The sequence below is a fragment of the Canis lupus genome, chromosome 4, assembly GCF_011100685.1.
Source record: "Canis lupus familiaris isolate Mischka breed German Shepherd chromosome 4, alternate assembly UU_Cfam_GSD_1.0, whole genome shotgun sequence".
NCBI classification, from domain to species: Eukaryota; Metazoa; Chordata; class Mammalia; order Carnivora; family Canidae; genus Canis; species Canis lupus.
The window spans coordinates 50,026,760-50,049,668 of record NC_049225.1 but is presented as its reverse complement, the minus strand read 5'-3'; the positions used below and the strand labels follow the sequence as shown (position 1 = coordinate 50,049,668).

Here is a 22,909-nt window from a genome sequence, read left to right as displayed (position 1 = left end):
TTTAGTTTTGTTTATTGTTTGTTTCACTGTTCAGAAGATTTTTATCTTGATGAAGTCCCAATAATCCATTTTTGTCTTTGTCTCCCCTTGCCTAAGGAGACATGTCTAGTAAGAAATTGCTTTGGCAGATGCCAGAGGTTGCTGTCTGTGTTCTCTAGAATTTTGATTATTTCCTATCTCACATTTCGCTTTTTCATCCATTTTGAATTTATTTTTGTGTATGGTGTAAGAAAGTGGTCCAGTTTCATTCTTCTAAATGTTGCTATATAGTGTTCCCAACACCTTTGTTGAAAAGACTTCTTTTCCATTGGATATTCTTTCCTGCTTTATTGAAAGATTAGCTGACCATACAGTTGTATGTCCATTTCTGGGGTTTCTATTCTGTTCCATTGATATATGTGTCTGTTTTTGTGCCAGTATCTTACTTGTTGATGACTGCAGCTTTGTAATATAACTCAAAGTCCAGAATTGTGATGCATGCTTCCAGCTTCCCTTTTCCTTTTCAAAAGCACTTTACTATTTGGAGTCTTTTGTGATTCCATGCAAATTTTAGGATTATTTGTTCTAGATCTGCGAAAAATGCTAGTGATATTCCCATAGGGATTACAATAAATGCATAGATTGCTGTGGGTAGTATAGACATTTTAGCAACAGTTGTTCTTCCAATCCATGAGCATGGAATGTTTTTGTTGTTGTTGTTTAGTTTTTTAAAAAGACTTATTTATTTTAGAGAGACAGTGAGGGGTGGAGGGCAGAGGAAGAGGGAGAGAGAGAATTTCAAACAGACTCCCTACTGAGTGCAGGTCCTGACATGAGGTTCAATCTCATGACCCTGAGATAATGACCTGAACTGAAACCAAGAGTCAGACACTTTGGGGATCAAGTCCTGCATCAGGCTCCCTTTGGGGAGCCTGCTTCTCCCTCTCTCTGTGTCTCTTTCTCTCTGTGTGTCTCTCATGAATAAATAAATAAAATCTTAAAAAAAAAACAAAAAACAGTCGGACACTTACCCAACCAGGCCATGGAGCATGGAATGTTTTTCCATTTCTTTGCGTCTTCTTCAACTTCTTTCATAAGTCTATTTTTCAACATACAATCTTTTGCCTCTTTGGTTAAGTTTATTCCTCGGTATCTTATGGTTTTGGTAATTGTAAATAGGATTAATTCCTTGATTTCTCTTTCTGCTGCTTCATTATTGGTGTATAGAAATGCAACAGATTTCTGTATGTTGATTTTTGTATCCTGTAACTTCACTGAATTTGTGTATCAATTTTAGAAATTTTTGCATGTGTGTGTGTGGAATCTTTGGGGTTTTTACATAGGGTGTTATGCTACTATCAATAAAGGGTAAAAGTTTGACTTCTTCCTTGTCAATTTGGATACCTTTTATTTCTTCTTGTTTCTGATTACTGAGTCTAGGACTTCCAGTACTACATTAAATAACAGTGGGTGCCTTCTGGTCCTGACCATAGAAGAAAAGTTCTGTTTTTCCACATTAAAGATGTTGTAGTCTGTGGAGTTTTCTGTGTATGTCCTTTATGATATTGAGGTATGTTCCCTCTGTTCCTACCTTCTTTGTCAAGAATAGATACTATACTTTGTCAAATGCTTCTTCTGCATCTATTGAGAGGATCATATGGTTCTTATCTTTTTATTAATATGGCATATCATGTTGATTGATTTGCAAATATTGAACCACCTTTGCAACCCAGGAATAAATCCCACTTGGTCATGGTGAATTATTCTTTTAATATACTGCTAGATTTTATTTGCTAGTATTTTGTTGAGAATTTTTGCATCCATGTTCATCAAGGATATTGACTTGTAGTTCTTTTTAGTAGGGTGTTTGCTTGGTTTTGGAAACAAGGTAATGTTGGCCTTGTAGAATGAGTTTGGAAGTTTTCCTTATGTTTCTATTTTTTGGAATAATTTGAGAAGAATAGGTATTAACTATTCTTTAAATGTTTGGTAGAATTCCCCTGGGAAGCCATCTGTCCCTGAACTGTTTTCGTTGGGAGATTTTTGATTACTGATTCAATTTATCTGCTATCAGTCTGTTCAAGTTTTCTATTTTTTTCCCTGCTTCAGTTTGGTATTTTATATGTTTCTAGTAGTTTATCCATTTTTTATAGATTGCGCAGTTTGTCAGCATATAATTTTTCATAATATTCTCTTATAAGCATTTCTATTTCTACGGTGTTAGTTATGATTTCTCCTTTCTCATTCATTATTTCATTTATTTGAGTCCTTTTTCTTTTCTTCTCTAATGTTAGAAATGTGTTGCGTATCTCAAGAAGCAAGAAAAACCTGAAATATGCAACCTAACCTTTCATCTAAAGGGGCTGGAAAAATAACAACAAATGAAGCATAGAACCAAAAGAAGAAGGGAAATAATAAAGATTAGAGCAAAAATAAATGATATAGAAACAAACAAACAAACAAACAAAAAACAGCAGAACAGATCAATGAAGCCAGGAGCTGGTTCTTTGAAATAATTAATAAAATTGATAAACTCCTGACCAAATTTATTAAGAAGAAAAGAGAAAGGACTCAAATCCTATTTTCGTCAGTTGATAGAAGGAAAACATCAGGCTAACTACTCAAGAGAACTCATGAATTCTATATTAGTGGACTGTCATTGGGTGAACTACAGTGATTAAGAAACCCTCAAATGTTTGCAAGCTTAAAAACTGAAATTAGCTTGTTTTGGTCTCCCTAAATTATACTCTTTATGTCCCATACGTAATATTATTTAAGTCTGATTAAATAATAAGCCCAATAGAAGTGCTAATGTCAGAAAATTCTGTGTATGGCTATTGACAGGAATGAGGTTTTTTTAAAAGCAATGAAGTTTTTCATTGTCAAATATCTTGAGAAGAGGTCATTTCTGCAGCAGAAAAATGAAAATCTAGAAGACAAGCCTCAGACATTAGTGAAAGAAAACCTCGTCCTCTCTCTGGATAGGAGGTAAGAACCATTCCAGAGTATGGAGATTCTTAGAGTGTTGTCCGTGGAAGGAGTGTCCGTGGAAGGAGAAGTGTTGAGCTTCCTCTGAGTATGTAAAGACAGCTCAGGGCAACACATTCATTTGTTTGTTTGTTTGAGTATAGTTGACACACAATGTTATATTAGTTTCAGGTATACAACATAGTGATTTGCAAGTTTATATGTTATGCTGTGCTCACCATAAGTGTAGCTACCATCTGCCACCATACAAGGCTATTCTTAAGTGAAACCATTACTTCATAGGTCCCTCCTTAGAGTAGTGGTCTCTGGTAGGTCCTAGTTAGTTTGAAGAGAGAAAGGTAGAACAGTTGGGAACTTGGATGAATGTATTGTTCTTATGAAGTCAATTCTATACAGAAATGAGCAATGTGATATCTTATAATTATCTCATAGGAGTACATTGTGAAACAAATTTATAAAAGATTTGTATCAGAAAATAGAGGACTATGGAATCCATATTTTCTGGAATTGCATATACTTTAGAATATTCTAGACAGAATGTCTCCAGATGTTTGCTGATCATTTCAGCATCTTGCTCTTTAATTTCCAAATTGTCTAACTTTGAAACTACAGAGGATAATATAGGTCCCTAAAGAACTACAAAAAAACATAGAAATGAGACAAACAAAATTAGTAAGGATGTTCCAAAGAAATTACCAAAATCAGTGGCTTTCAAATATTTTTCTCATTGTGATACACTATTAAAATCCATTTGATATCACAACACAGACATACTTACATATACATCTGTACTTACCTGCAGTATGTATTCTGTACTCACATATTTTCTTTCATTTCTTTTCTACTTCATTTAAAATTTGTTTAGGATCCATTAAGTTGCTGTAATCACCACTTGTGGGTCACAGTCTGCTGTTTGGAAACCACTTAGTTCTACTAACGAAAAAAAAAATCTGTTACACACACACACACACACACACACACACACACCAAGAGCTATTTTAGATATCTGGGTATCTATAAAATATTAAGGGGGCATGTAGAACGGGAAAACATTCAAAACTGTTCTGACTTGCCTGCACAATGGGAAATTGATTTAACATTAAACTTTTTGTGAATACCTCAGAATAATACAGGATTCTCTGCCTAGTTTCCTCTGATTACATGGAGTGAGTTTGGTCATACAGAAATGCCAAGGAGAAGGGCTTGTTTTTCAAGAATGAGTGATTGAGGTTAATCATTCATTCTTGAAAAAAGAGTGATTGGGGAAAAATATATGTTTTTCAAGAATGAGTGATTGAGGTTAATCATTCATTCTTGAAAAAAGAGTGATTGGGGAAAATATATATATATATATATATATAAACACTTGGCCCTGTGGAAATAGTTGAGTTCCCTAAAGGACACAGAGGGAGAAAGTTAACTTCAGGATATTCACCAGCTCAGAAGGGTCAGAAATTATGGGTAGCTATGAGAAGGGTATGCATCATTTAAAAACAAAAACAAACAAAAACATTAAACCGGGATGCAAGCTCTAAGAGTAGCAAAAAGAAAATGAGAGAAAAAAGAGAGGAGAGAGAGAAGAGAAAGACAGAAGAGAGAAAAAAAAAGGGGAGAGAGAAGGAAGAGGAAAGAAATGAGCAGACAAAATGCATATTTACATGGGGCTTTGCAGAAAAAAATATATATTTTTAATGGGACTCTTTGTGAAGTGGGAAGTGATTGGAAATATATTTTGAGTAGCTGAAGACAAAAATTCCCTGAGTGTAATAATAGTTTCACTTTTTTTCTAACTAACAGCCTACTAAATAGTTCCTGAGAAAGTGATGTACAGGATATTTGGAGCTCTCGAATTAAAAGGATAGTAATAGTTTCAAATGTGTTCAGATTAGAGCATCCAAAAGAATGAAAACTCTAGAATGAACATTCTATGAGGAACCTCAAAGAACCTGAATGCATTCAATTTAGAGAAGCAAATGCTAAAGGGAGAGAAAGTATGGATCTACAAATATGAGTTGTTTTGTGTTGAAAAGGAGAACACATTTTTGTGGTTTGACTGAATCTCACATAAATCAAAGGACATGATTCTTCATAGAGATGAAGATTTAAGATTTCTAATACCATCTCCAAATTTAGGACCCTGATTCTAGGTTTTGCTGGAGAAAACCTACAAGATGCAAGACCAATATAAATTGTGGCTTCCCCATAAATTTGCCTGCTAAAGGTTGACTCTATTAAAGAAGACAAACATGCAGGATGTTTCAGAACTATCATCTATTTAAAAATGTTCAAAGAAGTTTCAGCTGTTATGTCAGCAAGATGAACTGGTATAGCCTCCAGTACTATCCTGCCTTGTATTCTGAAACTATGCTTGGAATGAGTAGAAAGGCAGTTGGAAATGTCTATTATCAACATAGCAAAAAGGCAAATAGTTCTTTTTTTTTTTTAACAGGCAAATAGTTCTTGAAGGTTGATTTTGTTTGTCCCTTATCTATCATCCAATTTTGAGATATTAAAAGTAATACATTTATCTTCTAAAACAAAAGTGACCTACAAATAAAACATATTTTCAGAATAACTTGAAATTATTTCATTATCTGTCATGGCTTTTCAAATAAAGTATGTCAACAATTTTGAAAATAAATTTGAACTCAACATGAGCCCTGGTTCAAAAAGGTACAACATTAAGTCAGGAGACCCGTGTTAGCTTGACTACAAATCAGTCAATGCTAAGTTCATTATTTAACACCTGGGTTAAACATACTATAATGTTAACTATATATTTATGTTGTTGATCAGGTAACTTTATGGTTTTTTAGTAACTAAAAATCAAAGAAAGTGGAAATAAACCTTAAAAGAAGTATTTTTGAATTTACCTCCTATCATTTTATAAGCCACAAAGCCTTCTTTTTAATGCCTAAGATACAGCACTGAAGTTGAGTTTCTCTGAAAATCACGTGAACGCTCCAGGTTATAAATTTAGCAGGAATTTGACAGAGCAGCTTAGCATTTTACATAGTCATGGGTGTGTAATCATTTGTTTGCCAAATCATTCATGCTAAGATCTGGGGGAAAAAAGCATCAACTTCACTGAATATTTTAGTGAATGTAGTTGAGTATTTTGGGGGTAAACTTGCAGACAGAAACATGCCCTCTACATAAACATCAATTATAATTAACTAATAGAAATGAAATTTTATTCTTTTTACTTTATAAAAAATAGAATATTAGGCATATGATACCTAAACTAATAAATGGTTTTTCTTTTTAAGAATAATAATATAAGCAAAGATGATTGTGAGTGGAATTTAAAATCAGTCACCTATGACTTATGTTAACTTTGAGAGGGGCTTATTTGCTAGCTAACTCTATTACTAAGAATATCAGGATGAACTTGTTAAAGTATTTAAGAATTTTTTTTAAGATTTTATTTATTTATTCACGAGAGACACACAGAGAGAGAGAGAGAGAGAGGCAGAGACACAGGTAGAGGGAGAAGCAGGCAGGCGCTAAACCACTGAGTCACCCAGGGATCCCAAAGAATTTATTTTTGATGAATAGGTGGACTCTGACAAACTCAGTAAATTTCTGATTAACACAGTTAAATTTGTAGAAATATTAAATTCATTTTTTATCAACATTCACATTTTTGGAAATTAAGACACAACACAAGAAAATACTACTGTAATATATTTATAGTTTGTCTTCAGATGATAAATTCTATGAGGCTGGGAACTTGTACATAATGTTCATCATTGAATGATTTGGGTCTAGGTAAGAAAGTAATAAATCCTAAATAATTGCCTATTGAGTGAAGAGATGAAAATCTGTTAGAATTATTTTTTCTCTCTTTTAGAATTTAAAGCAAAGGCAAACAACAACAATCCAAAAGAAACAACTATGTGTTAGATAGGGACTAATCTTTAAATTTGTTGAGAATGAGACACCATCAAATCCTTAAATTTTGAAGAAAATGTTTATTACAGCATTGTTAGGCTATAACTTTTTGTGATAGGAATATGGCCTTTAATTAATAGAGATATTTTTCATGGACCAAAAGTACAGTGTAGCGTGATATGTAAGGAAGGTATCTAATTTTGAATCAGTCTTATCCAGCTTCAAATACCCACTTGCTCATTACTTCTATAATCTTGGACATATTATATAACATTTATAAGCCTAAGTTCTTTCATTCTCTCATCTATAAATTGAAAAAGGATGTCTACCTCATAGATGGTTGAGAAGATATTAAGGTATGTATGTTATTATGTATATATACATTTTATATTATGTTTATTATACATATGTATATGTATATTACATAATGTATGCATACTATATGTATATTTATTATGTATATTATTTATATATAATGAATATATGAAATTTTATATATGCATATATATACAAATTATATATGCATAATGTATAACATATGTGAATACAGTAATTAGACATAGTAAACCATAGATGGTAACTATGGTTGATGTAATAATTCACCTTACTATTGTAATGTAAAATTGCAACTTACTATTACACTTATTGGAAATTTTATCAAAAATTTTAAAATTAAAATTATTTTTCTGTTTTAGTACTTTGACTTCTAAAACTCCCAGCTAACAAAAAATTCAGCGAATTTTCTGGTAAATTGAATTATCTGGGTTACTTCAATATTTTCCTAATTAAGTGACAAAACAATGATTAGTTTATGTAAAGGGGTCAGTATAAGAAGGAAATTATGTTTGAGATATTAGATGCTATAAATAGAAAATTATTTAGAAACAAAAATTTGTAATCTCTGAAACTATGTCAATGAAAAAATACAAATTTATCCATAATTCATAATATATACATTCTTATGAAAGTGAATAACTCTGTTAGGGTGAAAGGCTCTAAGGCTTTTGAGTGATGAGGCCTTAGAATTCTAAATGAAGATAACAGTATCTGCCTTTTCTTTCAGTGAATGTATATATAGATGTAAAAGTATATATAAATTGAGATTGACATAGCAATTAGGACAATGCTTGGCACATCTTTGACAACAATAATAATGAGTTTGATAATAAGGCACTTCACAAACATGTTTAGCCAATTAAGGCTTAAAAAGTTAGCAGAATATCCAGAGGAGAAGTAATTATAAATACCATAGGGAAATAAGTACTACATTCAGAATATATCATTGATTATATTAATTTATCTTAAGGGACTTTTTAAAATTTCAAGCTGATGATATCTGTTTCTCTGGAAGGATGGGAGTTTGATCTTAACATTTCAACTGCATCAACATAAATGGATTTCATGGAGTACTAATGCAGGAGTGATTTTTTCCTGCTTTCTTTCCTTTTCTGTTACTTTGTGTATTTTCTTTATGAAATACTAATGATTATGTGAACTCATGTCATTATGATTTCTCTTCTGATTAAACATGTGGAGAACAGCATGGAAGCATACTCATATAATGCACAATTGTCATTATTTACATGATATGGGTTCTCATGCCCTGATGGGATTTAAAGAAAGCCACTTTGCCATTATGATTATATCTTATTTTTAATGCTTTGGGTCTTACTTAATGTAAAAACTGACAGGAAGCAAGGTATGATTACTTGCATGTACTTAATTTTACTTTGCTTTTTGAATGTAAAAGAATACTATGATAGTCAATTTTATATGTCAACTTGACTGGGTCACAGGATGCCCACATATCTGGTTGAATATTATTTTGTGAAGGTGCTTCCAAAAAGAGATTAGCATTTGAATTGGTAGACTGAGTAAAGCAGATTGCCCTTCCCAATCTGGTTGGGCATCATCCAATCTGTTGAGACCCTGAATAGAACAAAAAAGTAAAGAAAGGTTGAATTCACTTTCTGCTGACTGTGTGAGCTAAGACATCAGTCTTCTTTCCTCAGCAGTCTTGGTTCTCAGGCCTTCAGATCTGGAAAGGAGTGTGTGTATATATATTCTATAAGAATCTGTTTCTCTAGAGAACTATAATTAATAAAAACACATAAGAATGGAAGTTATGGAGCTTATTCTATAGCAGGTCACCTAATAACAGGAGCCTAAAGTAATAAAAGGTGAAGGAGCAGTCTACCTTTTCCGTGCTGAGAAATATTTTAGATAACGTGGATCCTTTTTGAAGTGATAACATCTCAGTCTGGAATTGCTGGAAATGTACTAAAGTCTGGATTTGCCCCAACAGAAAAGCTTTGACTTTAATTACACTGCACTGCTTATTGCTTTGTCAGAGTAGGACCTCTGGCAGGTGGAACTTTAGTGGACTAATGTGTATGAATTAATATAGTTTGTGGCTTAGAGCAGAGGAAGAAAATTGCAACAAACCTCTAATAAATTATAACATCCATTATGTGTCTGCTGACATTCTCTCTAAGACTTGACACAGGGCATAGTAAAATTGAAATGACACCATTTTCTTTCATCATTCAACAAAGAAAGTACTGATTTTGCCCAGTGTAACCAACATTTGATTTTCCTTTATTGTGTGCATGCTAACAACATTAAAAACTCCCTATTTTTGTAAACTCCTTTTGGAAACTGCAAAGGCAATTGAAGATCTTTGAATTGATCAAAAGTTTCTTTGCCAAGCAAAGTTTTGACTGTAAAAAAGTATGGGCCATCTGGGATCTTGGCAACAAATCTAGTTTGCTACTCTTGGAACAAGAAATTCTTCTGTCATTGTAACCCATGGGCATCAAATGATGTGAAAGATGCTGCCAGCAATCCTCAAATAATTCTTGCCCACCAGCTTAAAGTCACCAATTAAAATTTTGTCCAGAGTATTTCCGATTCTACAGACAATCTATGGCTTAATAGCAAAAGAAATTTTTTTACGGATTTTTCACTTCTTTGAGAAGTGAAAAAATGTTCAATGTGAATATTAAACATTAAAATAAGGAGTTCATTCATTTCTTGGATTAATTCATAAATTAATTGAACCATTGAATAAAGTAAATTTTATTATTCAGTGTCCTTCATTCAGCCACCTCAAAGTGCTATGTAAGGTAGCACAAACCCAGTGAAGCATTTATGGGAACAGATCATTGGACTTTGCTGTGTTGGAGTAGGTGCTTCTTAGTGGCAAGCCCTGTTGACTTCTCTGCAGGTAGCAACTATCATATAGGATCAATGTCAAAAACTTTTCTGAAGGTTAATTATTCCAAGTGACTTTAAAGTCAACTTGTGGATTTCTCTTCCAATATTACATCTTGGATTATGGATGACCTGAAACTTGCCAAAAACAATCTTGTGAGCAAAGTAAATGCTTAAAATCCAATCCCCTATACAAGTCCTATAGAATCCCGCTGAGCATTAATACAGGAGCATCAATGTTTAACAACGAAAATTTTTCTAAGTTTTACCTGATTTGCTACCTTTATTAACTAGCATTTTTATCATTGTCATCAAAAAGAACAGTTGAAATCAAATGGATGTAAAACAAATAAAATGCATACTACCAGAAGAAACATTGCCTCCCAAATTTAACTTCATCTTTAAAACTGACCATATTGACTTTAAAAAAAAAAAAAAAAAAAAAAAGCATACTTTGAGATGAGTTGGGGTTTTCCTTACTTTTTGCTTTCCATATTTAGACTTAAGCTTTATTATTTGTAAAGATAGTTTTTAATCCCTGTCAAGAACATCAGTTTCCTCTCAGTAAAGTAAACTGCACATGGATGTTCTCTGGAAAACTTCTCATCTACTTTTTGCCTTATTCCTTATTTTGTATAGATTTCAAGTCAATCATTAATCATTAATTTCTGGGAAAGGTGTTTTCTGGCTTACTTTATTCAGGAAAATTTGACTATTCTATACTCTCACATGATCAAATATCAGCCATTCATAGCACTTATCAATTTTAAGTATTCGTATGCATTTTTTGAACCCATCTATTTTTCTACTGGCCTGCATCTTCCATGACAGCAGGGACTGACTGTTTTTCTTTGCCATTTTTTCTCCAGCACTTAGAAAAATGATGGCACATGGTAAGAAGTTGCTGAAACTTTAGTAAAGAAAAATAAAATCTTATCAAATTGAAAGCTCTTGAATCTGAAATATATATATATATATATATATACATATATATAATTCTATGGTAGATAAGACTAACAACACCTGGGAGGAAAGACTATAACCCTCAAGCTGTTAGGCCATTGATGTGCTCAGTTTCTACAGAATTTGAGAGAAAGAGAGACAGACAGACAGACAGGTGGACTTAGGACAATTGCAGAACATTTTAGACTAGATAATTTTGCTGAGCCCTCTAAGTGAGATCCATAGTAATAGTCTTATATATTTTATTATAATGCATATGCACAAATATACATGTATATATAACATACATGTAAAAGGCTCTACATATTACATAAATATGTACATATTTCACTGTTCTGTTTAAATATAAAGACACATGATCTCCAGTGCATCATTATTATTATATGTACTTTCTAAGCATCCTGTGAAATAAAGTGTTATTAAATTATCCCAAATGACTGTTTGTGACCTTCTCTTCCCCTGTTTCCATTTCAGTGACTCTTGAGAGACATGGCAGTTTTCCAATATTTACCAGGGGGCACCAATGTTGGAAAACTATTCTTTTAGTTAATAGAAAAATGTTTATTTTTTCCCTAAGATATGAAAAATTAAAACTTGTTATCCAAGCTGGTTAACATGAACAGATTTTTCTAAGACATAAACAAATACTTTTCTGACAGTTTCTTAAATTCTTACTTAAGCTAAATACAGGGAATCACTAATAAATAAAGTGCCAACATTGGAAGCATCACTAACAACTAATTAGTTTGATAATCTGGCTGGTAAATGCATGATTTTTACCATAGCACAAACAGGAGGTGATTTTGTCAGCCAGGATTTTTGCAGTGTGTTCAAGATGTTCACTTGTTGGGGAAACTGTAATGAATCAGATGGGACTTAGGAGCATAGCATGATGTGCAGTGGCAGCCTGCACCTTGTGTATGAGATCATATTTTACAACCTGTTTAATCTGCAGGTTAAGGTAACTTCCACCCTCTTTAACACCCACCTGACCCTGATTTGCCTAAAACACAGCTGTTATTAAAATCAACTTTAGATCATTACTAACTCTTTTGGCTGCTTAATCATCCAAGTGCAGTGCTGAGATGGAAAATTCAAGTGACATTCTAAAGTCTACTTAATTGCTAATAATAGAAAATACGCCTCAAGGAGAAAGCCTGGAGTTATAAGAAGAAATAATTATTCCTCTCTGCTCATAGACCATCAGAGTTGATTCTTACTTACTTTCAGTAGTTTCTTTATGAGCACAGAATTCTCAACTTTGTTTTCTAGATGACTGTTCTGACCATATTGAGTACAAATATTAAGTCTGAGAGCCCATTCAGACCCAAGTACCTAAAGGCAGAATATATCTTATATTAGGCACAGCAAAGGATAAGATGATTTTGATGAACCTATAAATGCCATGCTTAAAAGCCCCATTTTGAATAGTTCCCACTTACTGAACAAATTTCCTATTCAAAAGCAATTTAAAATGTTACAGGATAACTCAAGATCTTAAAACTTATGTACATTTGTTGACTGTGTACAATTAGAAAACTGAGTGTATTTTTGTGTATTTATAAAATATCTAGCATGTTGATGTTAATTTAAAATATCATTATCTTACTAAAATAGTAAGATATATAGTAGGATTAGTAAGAATAATAATAATAATAATAATATTTGTCATTAATGACGCTTATCTAGTATATCTATTTAAATATATTTTCTAATTTTATTTAATTGCATTGGCACAAAATAATAATATGTTCTAATGTTATTGTTACTCATTCAGTCAAAGTAGACAAACTGCTGAAACAGACAACCCCAAAAGATGAGGGAGTTATATAGTAAATTTATTATTAATCATCCAATGTGGATATGCTTCATAGTCAGCCTTCCATTTTGTGAACCCATTTTACAAGTCCTTGGAGCATTCTGCATTCATCCAATAAACATAGACAGGGAATGGGTAAAGGACTACTGGGTTGTATTTAATGGGACAAGTTCCAAAGTGTCTATCATCACTTTCATTCATAGTCTATTGGACAGAAGACAATCACATGGCCACGTTTTACTGCAAGTATATCAGGGAAAAAGTGAGTTTTTTGGTAAACATGATAGTCTCTGACAGTTCACTTTTATCAGTGAATAAAATAAAAATAGAAAATTATACCACCTCCCCAAACCAAACAAATAATTGAGACTCTAGATGTTATTTAAAGTTAGGTATGGCATTTCTAGTCATGATGGAATAACTGGAACCAGATGTGATATTCCATAATGGGAAATGAAAAAGCGAATCACCTGCTACAGACATTGGTCAATATGCTCTATGGGACTATGAGCCATTAGAAGAAAGAGAAAAAAGTGAGGTGAACCTACATACAATTACCTTGGCTTTCTGGGAGTACTTTCTGGACTAGAGTATAGGAATAAGGAAACCAAGCAAATTATTCAGTTGAGTAGACAGAGATTGGAGTTTGAGAAGCCTGAGGCAGCTGATATTTGTGGTCAGAGCACCAGAAAGGAGAGAACTAAACAGAGAAAACAACATCATAAATCCACAAAGGGGTTGCCGTGTGTCTGTGATTGAATACTAAAATGGATGTACCTTGAATGAAACTCTACAAGAGTGAGAAAAAAATAACTGGGGAATTGTAAACTAAAACACTCTTTTAGTTTACTCAAAGCTCAGAGGATTTTTCCAAGAAATGAGAGAGGAAGTCTTTTTTGAACACTCAGGCCATCCGGCAAAGGGCACAAGATTTTGTAGGAACGCTAAACTAGCTGTAAGACTACAACAGATCTGTTCAAAAAAACCATAAAAACAAGTTTTAAAAGGAGTCAGATGTTCTGCAAGTAACTTACTTCCAGCCAAATGAAGTGCATTAATCTGTAAAGAAAACAACAAAATACAGCTCTCAGTAATGTGATATTCAAAATGCCCAACATCTCTTCCTAGAAATATGGACATATGTAGAGTGGTAGGGATTAAAGAGGCAGGATAAAAGGCACATGGAGCAAAGGGATGAAATCAGAAAAGTATAGCGTGAGTTTGGCAGCCCTGGTGTAGACCAGGAATAGGAGAAAATGGTAGTGAAGTCAGGAAAGTCACAATCTAGAGGAGCTTTAAATGTTTTAAATGTTAGCTTCATCCTATGGTAAGTTGGGGGGAGGTAGAACATGGAAAATTTGGGAGGATACTGGTGACATAAATGAAGCAGCTTAAGCATTGGATATAGAATAGATGTGAGGTGGAGAAAAGAGGGGATAGGGTGGATATGAAAGAGAACAGTCAGGAATTAAAGATCTTTATTACAGTAGGATTGTGATTGTTTAGTTATAAGCCTGAACTAAGATGAGAAGGGCTTTGGAATGACTTTCCTTAAAGGATAAGAAATCTGTAGCTCTTTGAACAATTAGTGTTTCTGAAGGCCCCAGCCTGGACAAATTCTTGTAAGAGTGTCACTTTATTTATATTGAAAAACACTTCTCTAATTCTAATAAAGCTTACATCACTTCAATACCAAACATCTTTTGAAATGCATAGAAATGAAAAATGTGAGGGCAGTTGAAAGCCAAAGGCACTTGAAGAAGTAAATTATTATTAAAATAGAGTAAGTATACAGGTGTCTGGGTGGCTCAATCGATTAAGTATCTTGGTTTCAGCTCAGGTCATGATCTCAGGATCATGAGATGAAGCCCTGCATTGGGCTCTGTGCTCAGCTCAGAGTCTGCTTGAGATTCTCTCTCCCTTTACACTTCCCCACCATGCTTGCTTGCTTGCTTACTTTCTCTCTCTCTCTCTCTAAGATAAATAAAAAAATCTTTTAAAAAATCTCTAAAAATGCAGTAAATCTTAAAAAAAATACATATTCTAGACTTTGTGATAAACACCTGATTCTGGTGCTGCAAAGAAGTCCATCCAGAGTTACAGATATTTACATTATTTATTAATTTATTATACATATAGATGTTTATAATTTTAGAAGAAAATCTATTTGGTAATTTTCTTATTAACATTGACAAAATATAAACCAATTTTTTGACATAAGCTGTAAGGCAGACTTGATTTCTTCAGTTCTACAAAAGTATTTCTTTTTACGTAGAAAAAGTCTATTACTAATCTGAGAAAAGAAAACTGTCTCAGGAAATGAAAATACCATTTGTCCTTAAAATCTTCAGTAGTAAGAGTAAATTTTTGCTAATATTAATTCCACCATCAGTGCTGCTTTAACGACTGTCTCCCCTGGGAGCACTGTGAGTCTCTAAAAGTGTTATTCAACATTTCCCCAGAGTCTAATGAAGATAATTTGCTAATGGATGTTTTGTTTGATTTTTATCCAAAGGCAAAGGAGGACATAATTGATTAGCATCTGAATGTGAGAAACACAAGAGGTTCCTTTAAAAAATGATGCTCTCATAGTACAAACAAAAGCTATGATTAATGTTTTTGTCAAATCCATAAAAGGAAATGGAGAGGACATTGCCTTCTCCCATCAAAGATGTACAAAGATGAGAACTATGCTTTGGCATCATTTGTGCATTTCCCTTTGAATATGGCACTAGCTCACTCTTTTTAGTCTAGAGTTGTAAAGAATTGAATAGGCTATTAACATTTTGATCAATATTTAGTCCTGCACTTGCAAGTTCCACATTTGTTTAAGTTATAGTTTTAGCCTTGTGTCACCTGAAATAACAGATATTATGATGGTGCTTGGTTTGAGTTTATATTATATATATTTCCAAATATACATATAAATATATATATAAATATATATTTGGAAAAATAGATTTAGAATAAAATAATAAAATTTGTAAAAGCTCACAGAGGTATAATGTAGAAGTTTCCCTTATGCTTTTTACCACCTCCTGTTTGACACTCCAGACTTAACTATTAGTAGTTTCTCATTAAGCAGGTTTTTCTTTTTAAGATTTTATTTATGCATGAGAGACAGAGAGAGAGGCAGAGACACAGGCAGAGGGAGAAGTAGGTTCCCTACAGGAAGCTGGATGCGGGACTTAATCCCAGGACCTTGGGATCATGCCTTGAGCCAAAGGAAGATATGCTCAACCACTAAGCCATCCAGGCATCCCATTTCTCATTAACCGAAATATGAATAAATATAAGAAATTAATTGTAAGATGACCAAAAATGCCTTGCATGTGCAAAGCATTTTATAGTTTACTAAGACTTCTAATTTTTATACTTTCTGATCTTTACTCAGAGAATGAAGCTGAGATCTAGAAGGGGAAGTAACAAGTTAGATCATACAGCTAATGGCTGTAGAGTAGGACTTTGGTATGGATCTGCTCTCTTTAACCTTGCTTGCTATTCAATACAAGCAGACATGCTTACACAGTCTGCAGAGGATATCATAGTGCAGTGGAAGAAAAAGAAAAGATATAGATTCTTAAAATCCACTTGGTTAAATGAGATTAATTTTAGAAAAGCAATAACATAATATCAAAATGCATCAACCTCATAACACAGTGGGAGGAAATGGCCACATAGGAGAGACTGATGGATCTGCTGCAGACCTTAAAGGACTAAAAGAGTGAACAACCAAAATCAAGTTAATATTGGACTTTTGCCCCCCAAATAAGAAATTGTCCCCTGAAGTTGATAACCCATTTTTAGGCACTATGAATCGTATAAGATGTGCCTGAAATTTCTACCTCAGGGTTTCTAAAAGTGACTACTATGGCACACATATATTGTAAGATGCTTTAAAAAGAAATCTGTGCTTACACAAATTTGGGTAAAGAGGTATACTGTATTCTCTGTCTTATACCTTGAGAAGTATGAGAATATTAAAAAGCTCTGTGAATTCTGACTGGGTAAAAATCTGTTTAATGTTATTTATGCTAATTTTTCTCAAATTTATTTGACTTTGGTCCCATTATTGCATTCACACTCTTAACTTAACCAGGCACCATTTCTAGGAGATAGCATCTTAGTGTAGAAAGATTTGGACTCAGTGTACCTGGGTGGCTCAGTGGTTGAGCGTCTGCCTTTGGCTCAGGTCATGATCCCAGGGTCCTGGGATGAAGTCCTGCATCAGGCTTCCTGTATGGAGCCTGCTTCTCCATCTGCCTATGTCTCTGCTTCTCTGTGTCTCTCATGAATAAATAAATAAATAAAATCTTTTTTAAAAATAAAAAAAGAAAGATTTGGACTCAATATGTATCAAGTCATCTAAAGAAATAAAGCATAATATTCATCCTATGGTATTTCATACCTCATTCTTGGTCTTGACTTTTCAAAGGTAAAAACATCTATGGATTCTTTATTGAGAACTGTCACAATTGCTTCCTAAACACTAATATAACCAGGGAGATCTGATTAGGGGAAGACATTTTTAACTTTTCATTGTTCATGCTACTTGACTTCCTTCATAACTAAATGCATATAGTCAATCCAATAATCAGCACATGTTTTCCTTGTTTACAATGCATTCTGTAGGACAGGCATTGAATCTGCCTCAAGGAGCTTGCAGTTCAATTGAGGTGGCTGGGTGTGGATACACTGACAAATTATATAACCATGTGATGTTAAATATACATCATCAGAAATGTCACAAGGCAGGCATGATTAATTGCCAAGTGAGTGTTACAAGTTGTTCACACACTGTGAGTTCAGAAGGAGTGAGGTCACAGTGGGTGGTAGTGACCCAAGGTGGTTCCTGGGATTCACATATGCTGAAGCATATATTTATGGCTGAGTCCAGGCTCAGTTTGAAAAATGGCAAAATGCTTAAAAGTAAGCAACACAATAACACATTTGCATGTTTGAATGAGAAGAGATGTAAAAGAAAAAATAGGAAATTGGCCAGTCTCCAGAGCTCTGAAAAGAGGACTTTGGAAGAAAACAGTAAAACAAAAGAAATGAACAACTAAAACTTATGTATTAATTAATTGAACTCATTACTTAATTATTGTTCATTATTCTCTTTGCTCACTTCTAAAGGAAGAGACGTGCAAATTAGTCTTCATTTAGATAGGGCTGAAGATGGTGGTAAAGAATGGAGATTGCCCAGTGAGGCAATTCTAAGTTTTGTCTCAGGAATACTAAGTGAAATTAGGCATTAGAAATTAATACAGAGATATTTCATTGATTCTGTAAATCAGAAATTAACTTAGTTAATAAAACAGCTTGGGAAGAAGTAAATTATATAACTAGATAGAATAAATCTTTTATTTTTTTTTATTTTTTTTTCTTTTATTTTTTTAAACCAGTGCAGCATTTACAATATTGTTTATATCTGGAAGTTGGTATATATTTAAATCTTGGATATATAGACATTATTTGTCATACTTTAATGTAGATGTGTACCTTTTAAACTGTTGAGTATAGGCTATACAGATTTTTTTTCAGAATTTTAAAGTGTAAAAGAAACCTAGGTCATTGAATTAAACATCTCTGTCTTCATGTAGTATATAAAGGATGTATGCAGCAGTAACTCCATGTGTACAGAGGCCCCCCAATTCTGTCTCCCCCATTATTAATTTTTAAAGGATTTATTTATCAGAGGAAGAGAGCAGGAGAAGGAGGGGAGAGGGAGAGTGAGAGAGAGACTAAAGCAGACTCTGCACTGAGTACAGAGCCCCACATGCAGCTTCATCTCACAATCCTAAGATCACCACCTGAACTGAAACCAAGAGTCAGACACTTAACAACTAGCTGACTATGCCACCCACGTCCCTCAAAGTGCTCCAGTCTTTTTATTTTTTTAATTAGAAGGCAAGTGGAGATAGAGGGAGAGGGAGAGACAGAATCTCAAGTAGGTTCCATGACCAAGGCAGAGCCCAGTGCGGGGCTCTATCTCACAACCCTGATCATGACTTGAGCTGAAATAAAGAGTTTGACATTAATAGATTGAGTGACCCAAGTGCCCTCCTACATTATTATGACAATATCAGACTCCAGAGAAGATAGGCATGGAGCCCCAGAATGGTACATTTGTATGTGTATACATATATACAAATATATATATACACACACACACACACATATGGGTTTGCTCTAAGAACCATGCTAGAGTGTAGTTATTACTAGGAAACTTAATTCAAATTAACTAAAAAATAACCATCCTCAAACCTGAAATCTAAACTTTAGCACAGTTCAAAACATTTTTACAGTACCAATAAAAACTCCAATATTAACTTATCAAACTTAAGCTTTGTCTAAACAGTTTCAAAATCTATTCTGAGCCAAAGCTATGCTCTGTATTTCTCTACCTCTAATTCCCTTGCTCAGTTCAGATTACTTCAAATCATGTTATTATTCCTAGTCATCAGAATGAGCCAGAATCATCAAAAAACCAGCATAGCATTGGAATAAAAGGATTGAAATTAGGCCAGTATATGATCTGCTTTTTCCTTCTGAGAAGTTTAATGAGATGTCCAATGTACTCATTTGTTCATTTTTAAAAATATTTATTGAACATCTACTATATGTTCAGCACTAAAGAGCACCGGGAGATACAGAGGGAGACTTGGCAATGGTTTTGCCCTTGCGGTATTTACTATTGCAAAAGAAGAAAATAGGCATTAAACAAATACCTTCCCCAAAATTTGTGCAGTAGATTGTGATATGTGTGCAAAAGCAGCAAAAACCCTTATAAGAAAAGGATACATGGCTCTCCAAAGCAAATGTTGCAGTTAGAAATTGGAGCTTGAATCAAAATGCTCTCATCTGTTCAACTAAATTTGGCTGGTGAGTGAAATTTTTCTGGATGTGTAAGTGATGCAAATTTATGCAAATACTCTATATCCTGACTCTTCACACCCCTTTTTGTACAATTTCCTTATTGGGCTCATTGCAGTTCAAATAATGTTTATACTGTAGAGAAAGTCTTAAGACTACATGAGCTTTGAAATTATGAAAAAGTTTACAGCCAGTTTTTTATATTTGCAACTTTAAAAATTTCTTATATTTTAGATTATTTTAAAGGTAAATATATTCATTTTAGCCTATCATTTTAGTTTGATAAAATTTCTGGGTTAAATGTAAGTTTTCTGATTTAAATAATTTTACGATACCCAGTTCTTATCTATTTTATTTTATTTCTTAATTTAACTGGTAGAGATGGAAATAGGTATTATAAAAACATTTATTGTGTCTTAATAATACAAATATTACAAATAATACAAATATTGTCTAAATAATACAAAAGATGAGATTAAGAAAAACACCAACCTGAGCATCATTCTGTTGGAAAAATATAGTACGTTTAAAACTATTTGCCGTCCTTAAATAAAAATTTGAAGAATCTATTTTTTTTTATTTTTTAAAAGATTTTATTTATTCATGAGAGACGGAGAGAGGGAGCCAGGGACATAGGCAGAGGGAGAAATAAGCTCCCTCTGGGTAGCCTGATGCAGGACTTGATCCCAGGACCCTGGGATCACAAACTGAGACAAAGGCAGACACTCAACCACTGAGTCACCCAGGTGCCCCTAATTTGAAGAATTTAAAATTATATGTAATTTGATGTCTTAAAAATGTGTGGTTATGACAATACACTCTGCCGATTTAATCTTCATTTGTTTATGTTTACATTCTCAAAGCACTTTTTTCTTTGTATTAGTTTCTTGAATCACAGGCCTTTTTTCATTACACTTTGCTTTGTAAGGTTTACCAAAAAACTCCTACCCAACAGAAATAGAAAGAGGTATGTAATTTGTGAGGTTTTAAATGGCACCTTTTTACTGTAATAAAATAAGCAAAGAATAAATAAAACCGAATTAAACTGAAACCCATTAGTGAGATATGAAATGACACAAAAAGGGACTTAAAGCATTTAATAGCAAATCTTCAAAGAGTGCCCCTTTGTGTAATGAATGTTTGACTAATATGGGAAGCCTTGCAGTGCCTTTCAGCATGCTAGGTTTTCCAGGGTCTTTGCAGCCAGGTGGAGGAGAACTGTGTGGTCCATGTATACATTAGTGGCGTCTTCCTATCTATAAGATTTAGGAAAGAGAAAAAAAGATAGAAAGCATGGAAATAAAGTCCAATTCTGAAATAATTTATTTTTAATCTTGTCAATGACTTCCATTATGTAGATAGTAGCTTCACTTTGTTCTTGTTTCTGACTCCTAGCACCTTGGTTTTGCAGTCATGTTGGGGAGGAGAGGGAGAAAATTGAGGGAAGAAGGAAGGAGAGTAAGAATGTGGAAACTGAAGGCAGGTAGTCAGGACTCAAATCTTCTATAACTTACATGCTGCATCACTTTCAGCAAGTTACTTAACTTTTCAAACTTCAGTTTCCACCTCTGTGAATGGGTATAACAATAGTCTCTATTGCATAAGGTTGCTGTAATGATTTATGGAAACATAGCATGTAATGTGCTCTATATAATGCACCATTCAACAAGTTCTCTATTATAAGGAATCTTAAAGCAGAAGAAAGTATATGATAAACATCAAACACGTAGTAAGAGCAGATCCAAGCACTGAGAGGCCTAGAGAAGAGAGGGATGTAAATATAGTGACATTTGATGCATCATGCTGGTTTCCACACATAAATGAAGGAGGTATGATTAATAGTCTTAGGAAATCATAGTCAGATTTTGGCTTCAGAAGCTACACAATCGAAAATAGTTATCTCCCCCTTCCTGAATTTTCTATTGCGGTCACAATTCAATACTTTGCTTTATAGTCAAAGAGCTTCCTATTGGTTAAAAGAACTCACGTGGGTGTCAGTAGTCACACTACCAGGTGCTGGAAATACTGAAGCAATTTTGAAAGCATCCAATTTGGGACTGAGAATGCAAGAGTCTCTTAGAAACTGTTGTCATGCATAATATCCTCTGACAGAACTTAATATTTTAACTGATACTGGAAGAAGATACAGAAACTCTGGTGCTTACATTTCTCTGTTCCTGGAATTTTTATGTTAAATATTTGTATGCTACATAACTCAGTTCCAAATGTTTTAATGCTTCTCATAACTTCTTGTGACCTAACAGTGTTGTCAGTGAGTTGGGTAAACTGGTAGTGATCAGTTGGTTGAGAAGATACAAATAAATTGTTCTATTCACCCCAAACATAAATGCAGCTGACTCTCCTTAGTGACAGAATATAAATAGATCATGTTATATAAGGCACATTGAGGGTTTTTTTTAACCTTTCAAAAGAATTAGCACTGCACATAGCATTACTATTTAAGAATTTCCTCTACACAGAATACATAGTTTAAATGTCTACCCCCCACTGACACTCATCAAAACCAAGAAAGCAAAAAGATCAAGAATCTGTATAAGCATAGAGAGAATGCCTTAAACAATGCTGAGAATAGGCATCTGGTTAAATGAAGTTTCCATTGAACAGAAAGTCTAGCAGAAAACTTAGTTACCTGTCACAAAAGTCAGGTAGCTGTTTTCACCAGCTTAGAAAATAAAGTAGCACACAGAAGGGTCCTTAAATCTTATAACTACTTTGTGAGTCCTGACTGCGTTCTTATTTGCTTCTAGTAGCAATGACAGCCAGGAGTTATCAATCTAGTTAATTTGCATCAGAAAGACCTTAGGTAGACTCAAATCACAGCTTCCTGAGGATGAAATCCTTTAGCAATTCTTTTTTTTTTTTTTTAAGATTTTATGTATTTATTCATGAGACACACACACACACACACACACAGATTGAGAGAGAGAGAGAGATAGGCAGAGGGGGAAGCAGGCTCCATGCAGGGAGCCTGAGGTGGGACTCCATCCAGGGTCTCCAGGATCACACCCTGGGCTGAAGGCAGCCCTAAACCGCTGGGCCACCAGGGCTGCCCCTTTTAGCAATTCTTGATTCGGTGACATTGGTGGTTCTTTGTTATCTGCATTCAGATAAGTGTCTCAAAATAAGTTGAGAATAGTGCAGTCCTCCTTCACCACA

At 33.8% G+C, this 22,909-nt stretch overlaps 1 long non-coding RNA gene across 3 annotated transcripts in view; it reads right to left on the bottom strand.

The window, feature by feature from the left end:
- Positions 1–3,185: 3,185 nt before the first annotated feature.
- Positions 3,186–22,909, bottom strand: part of LOC111095715 — a 32,956-nt gene continuing 13,232 nt past the window's right edge. The window contains exons 3-5 of one of the 3 annotated variants that reach the window (XR_005358298.1): positions 12,262–12,372; positions 3,764–3,897; positions 3,186–3,282 (exon numbers count right to left, since the gene is read on the bottom strand). This is a non-coding gene — a long non-coding RNA (uncharacterized LOC111095715). Of the gene's footprint in view, positions 3,283–3,763; positions 3,898–9,959; positions 10,213–10,750; positions 10,985–12,261; positions 12,373–22,909 lie in introns of those variants that run through there. The other 2 variants (XR_005358297.1, XR_005358299.1) reach the window with 2 other exon arrangements.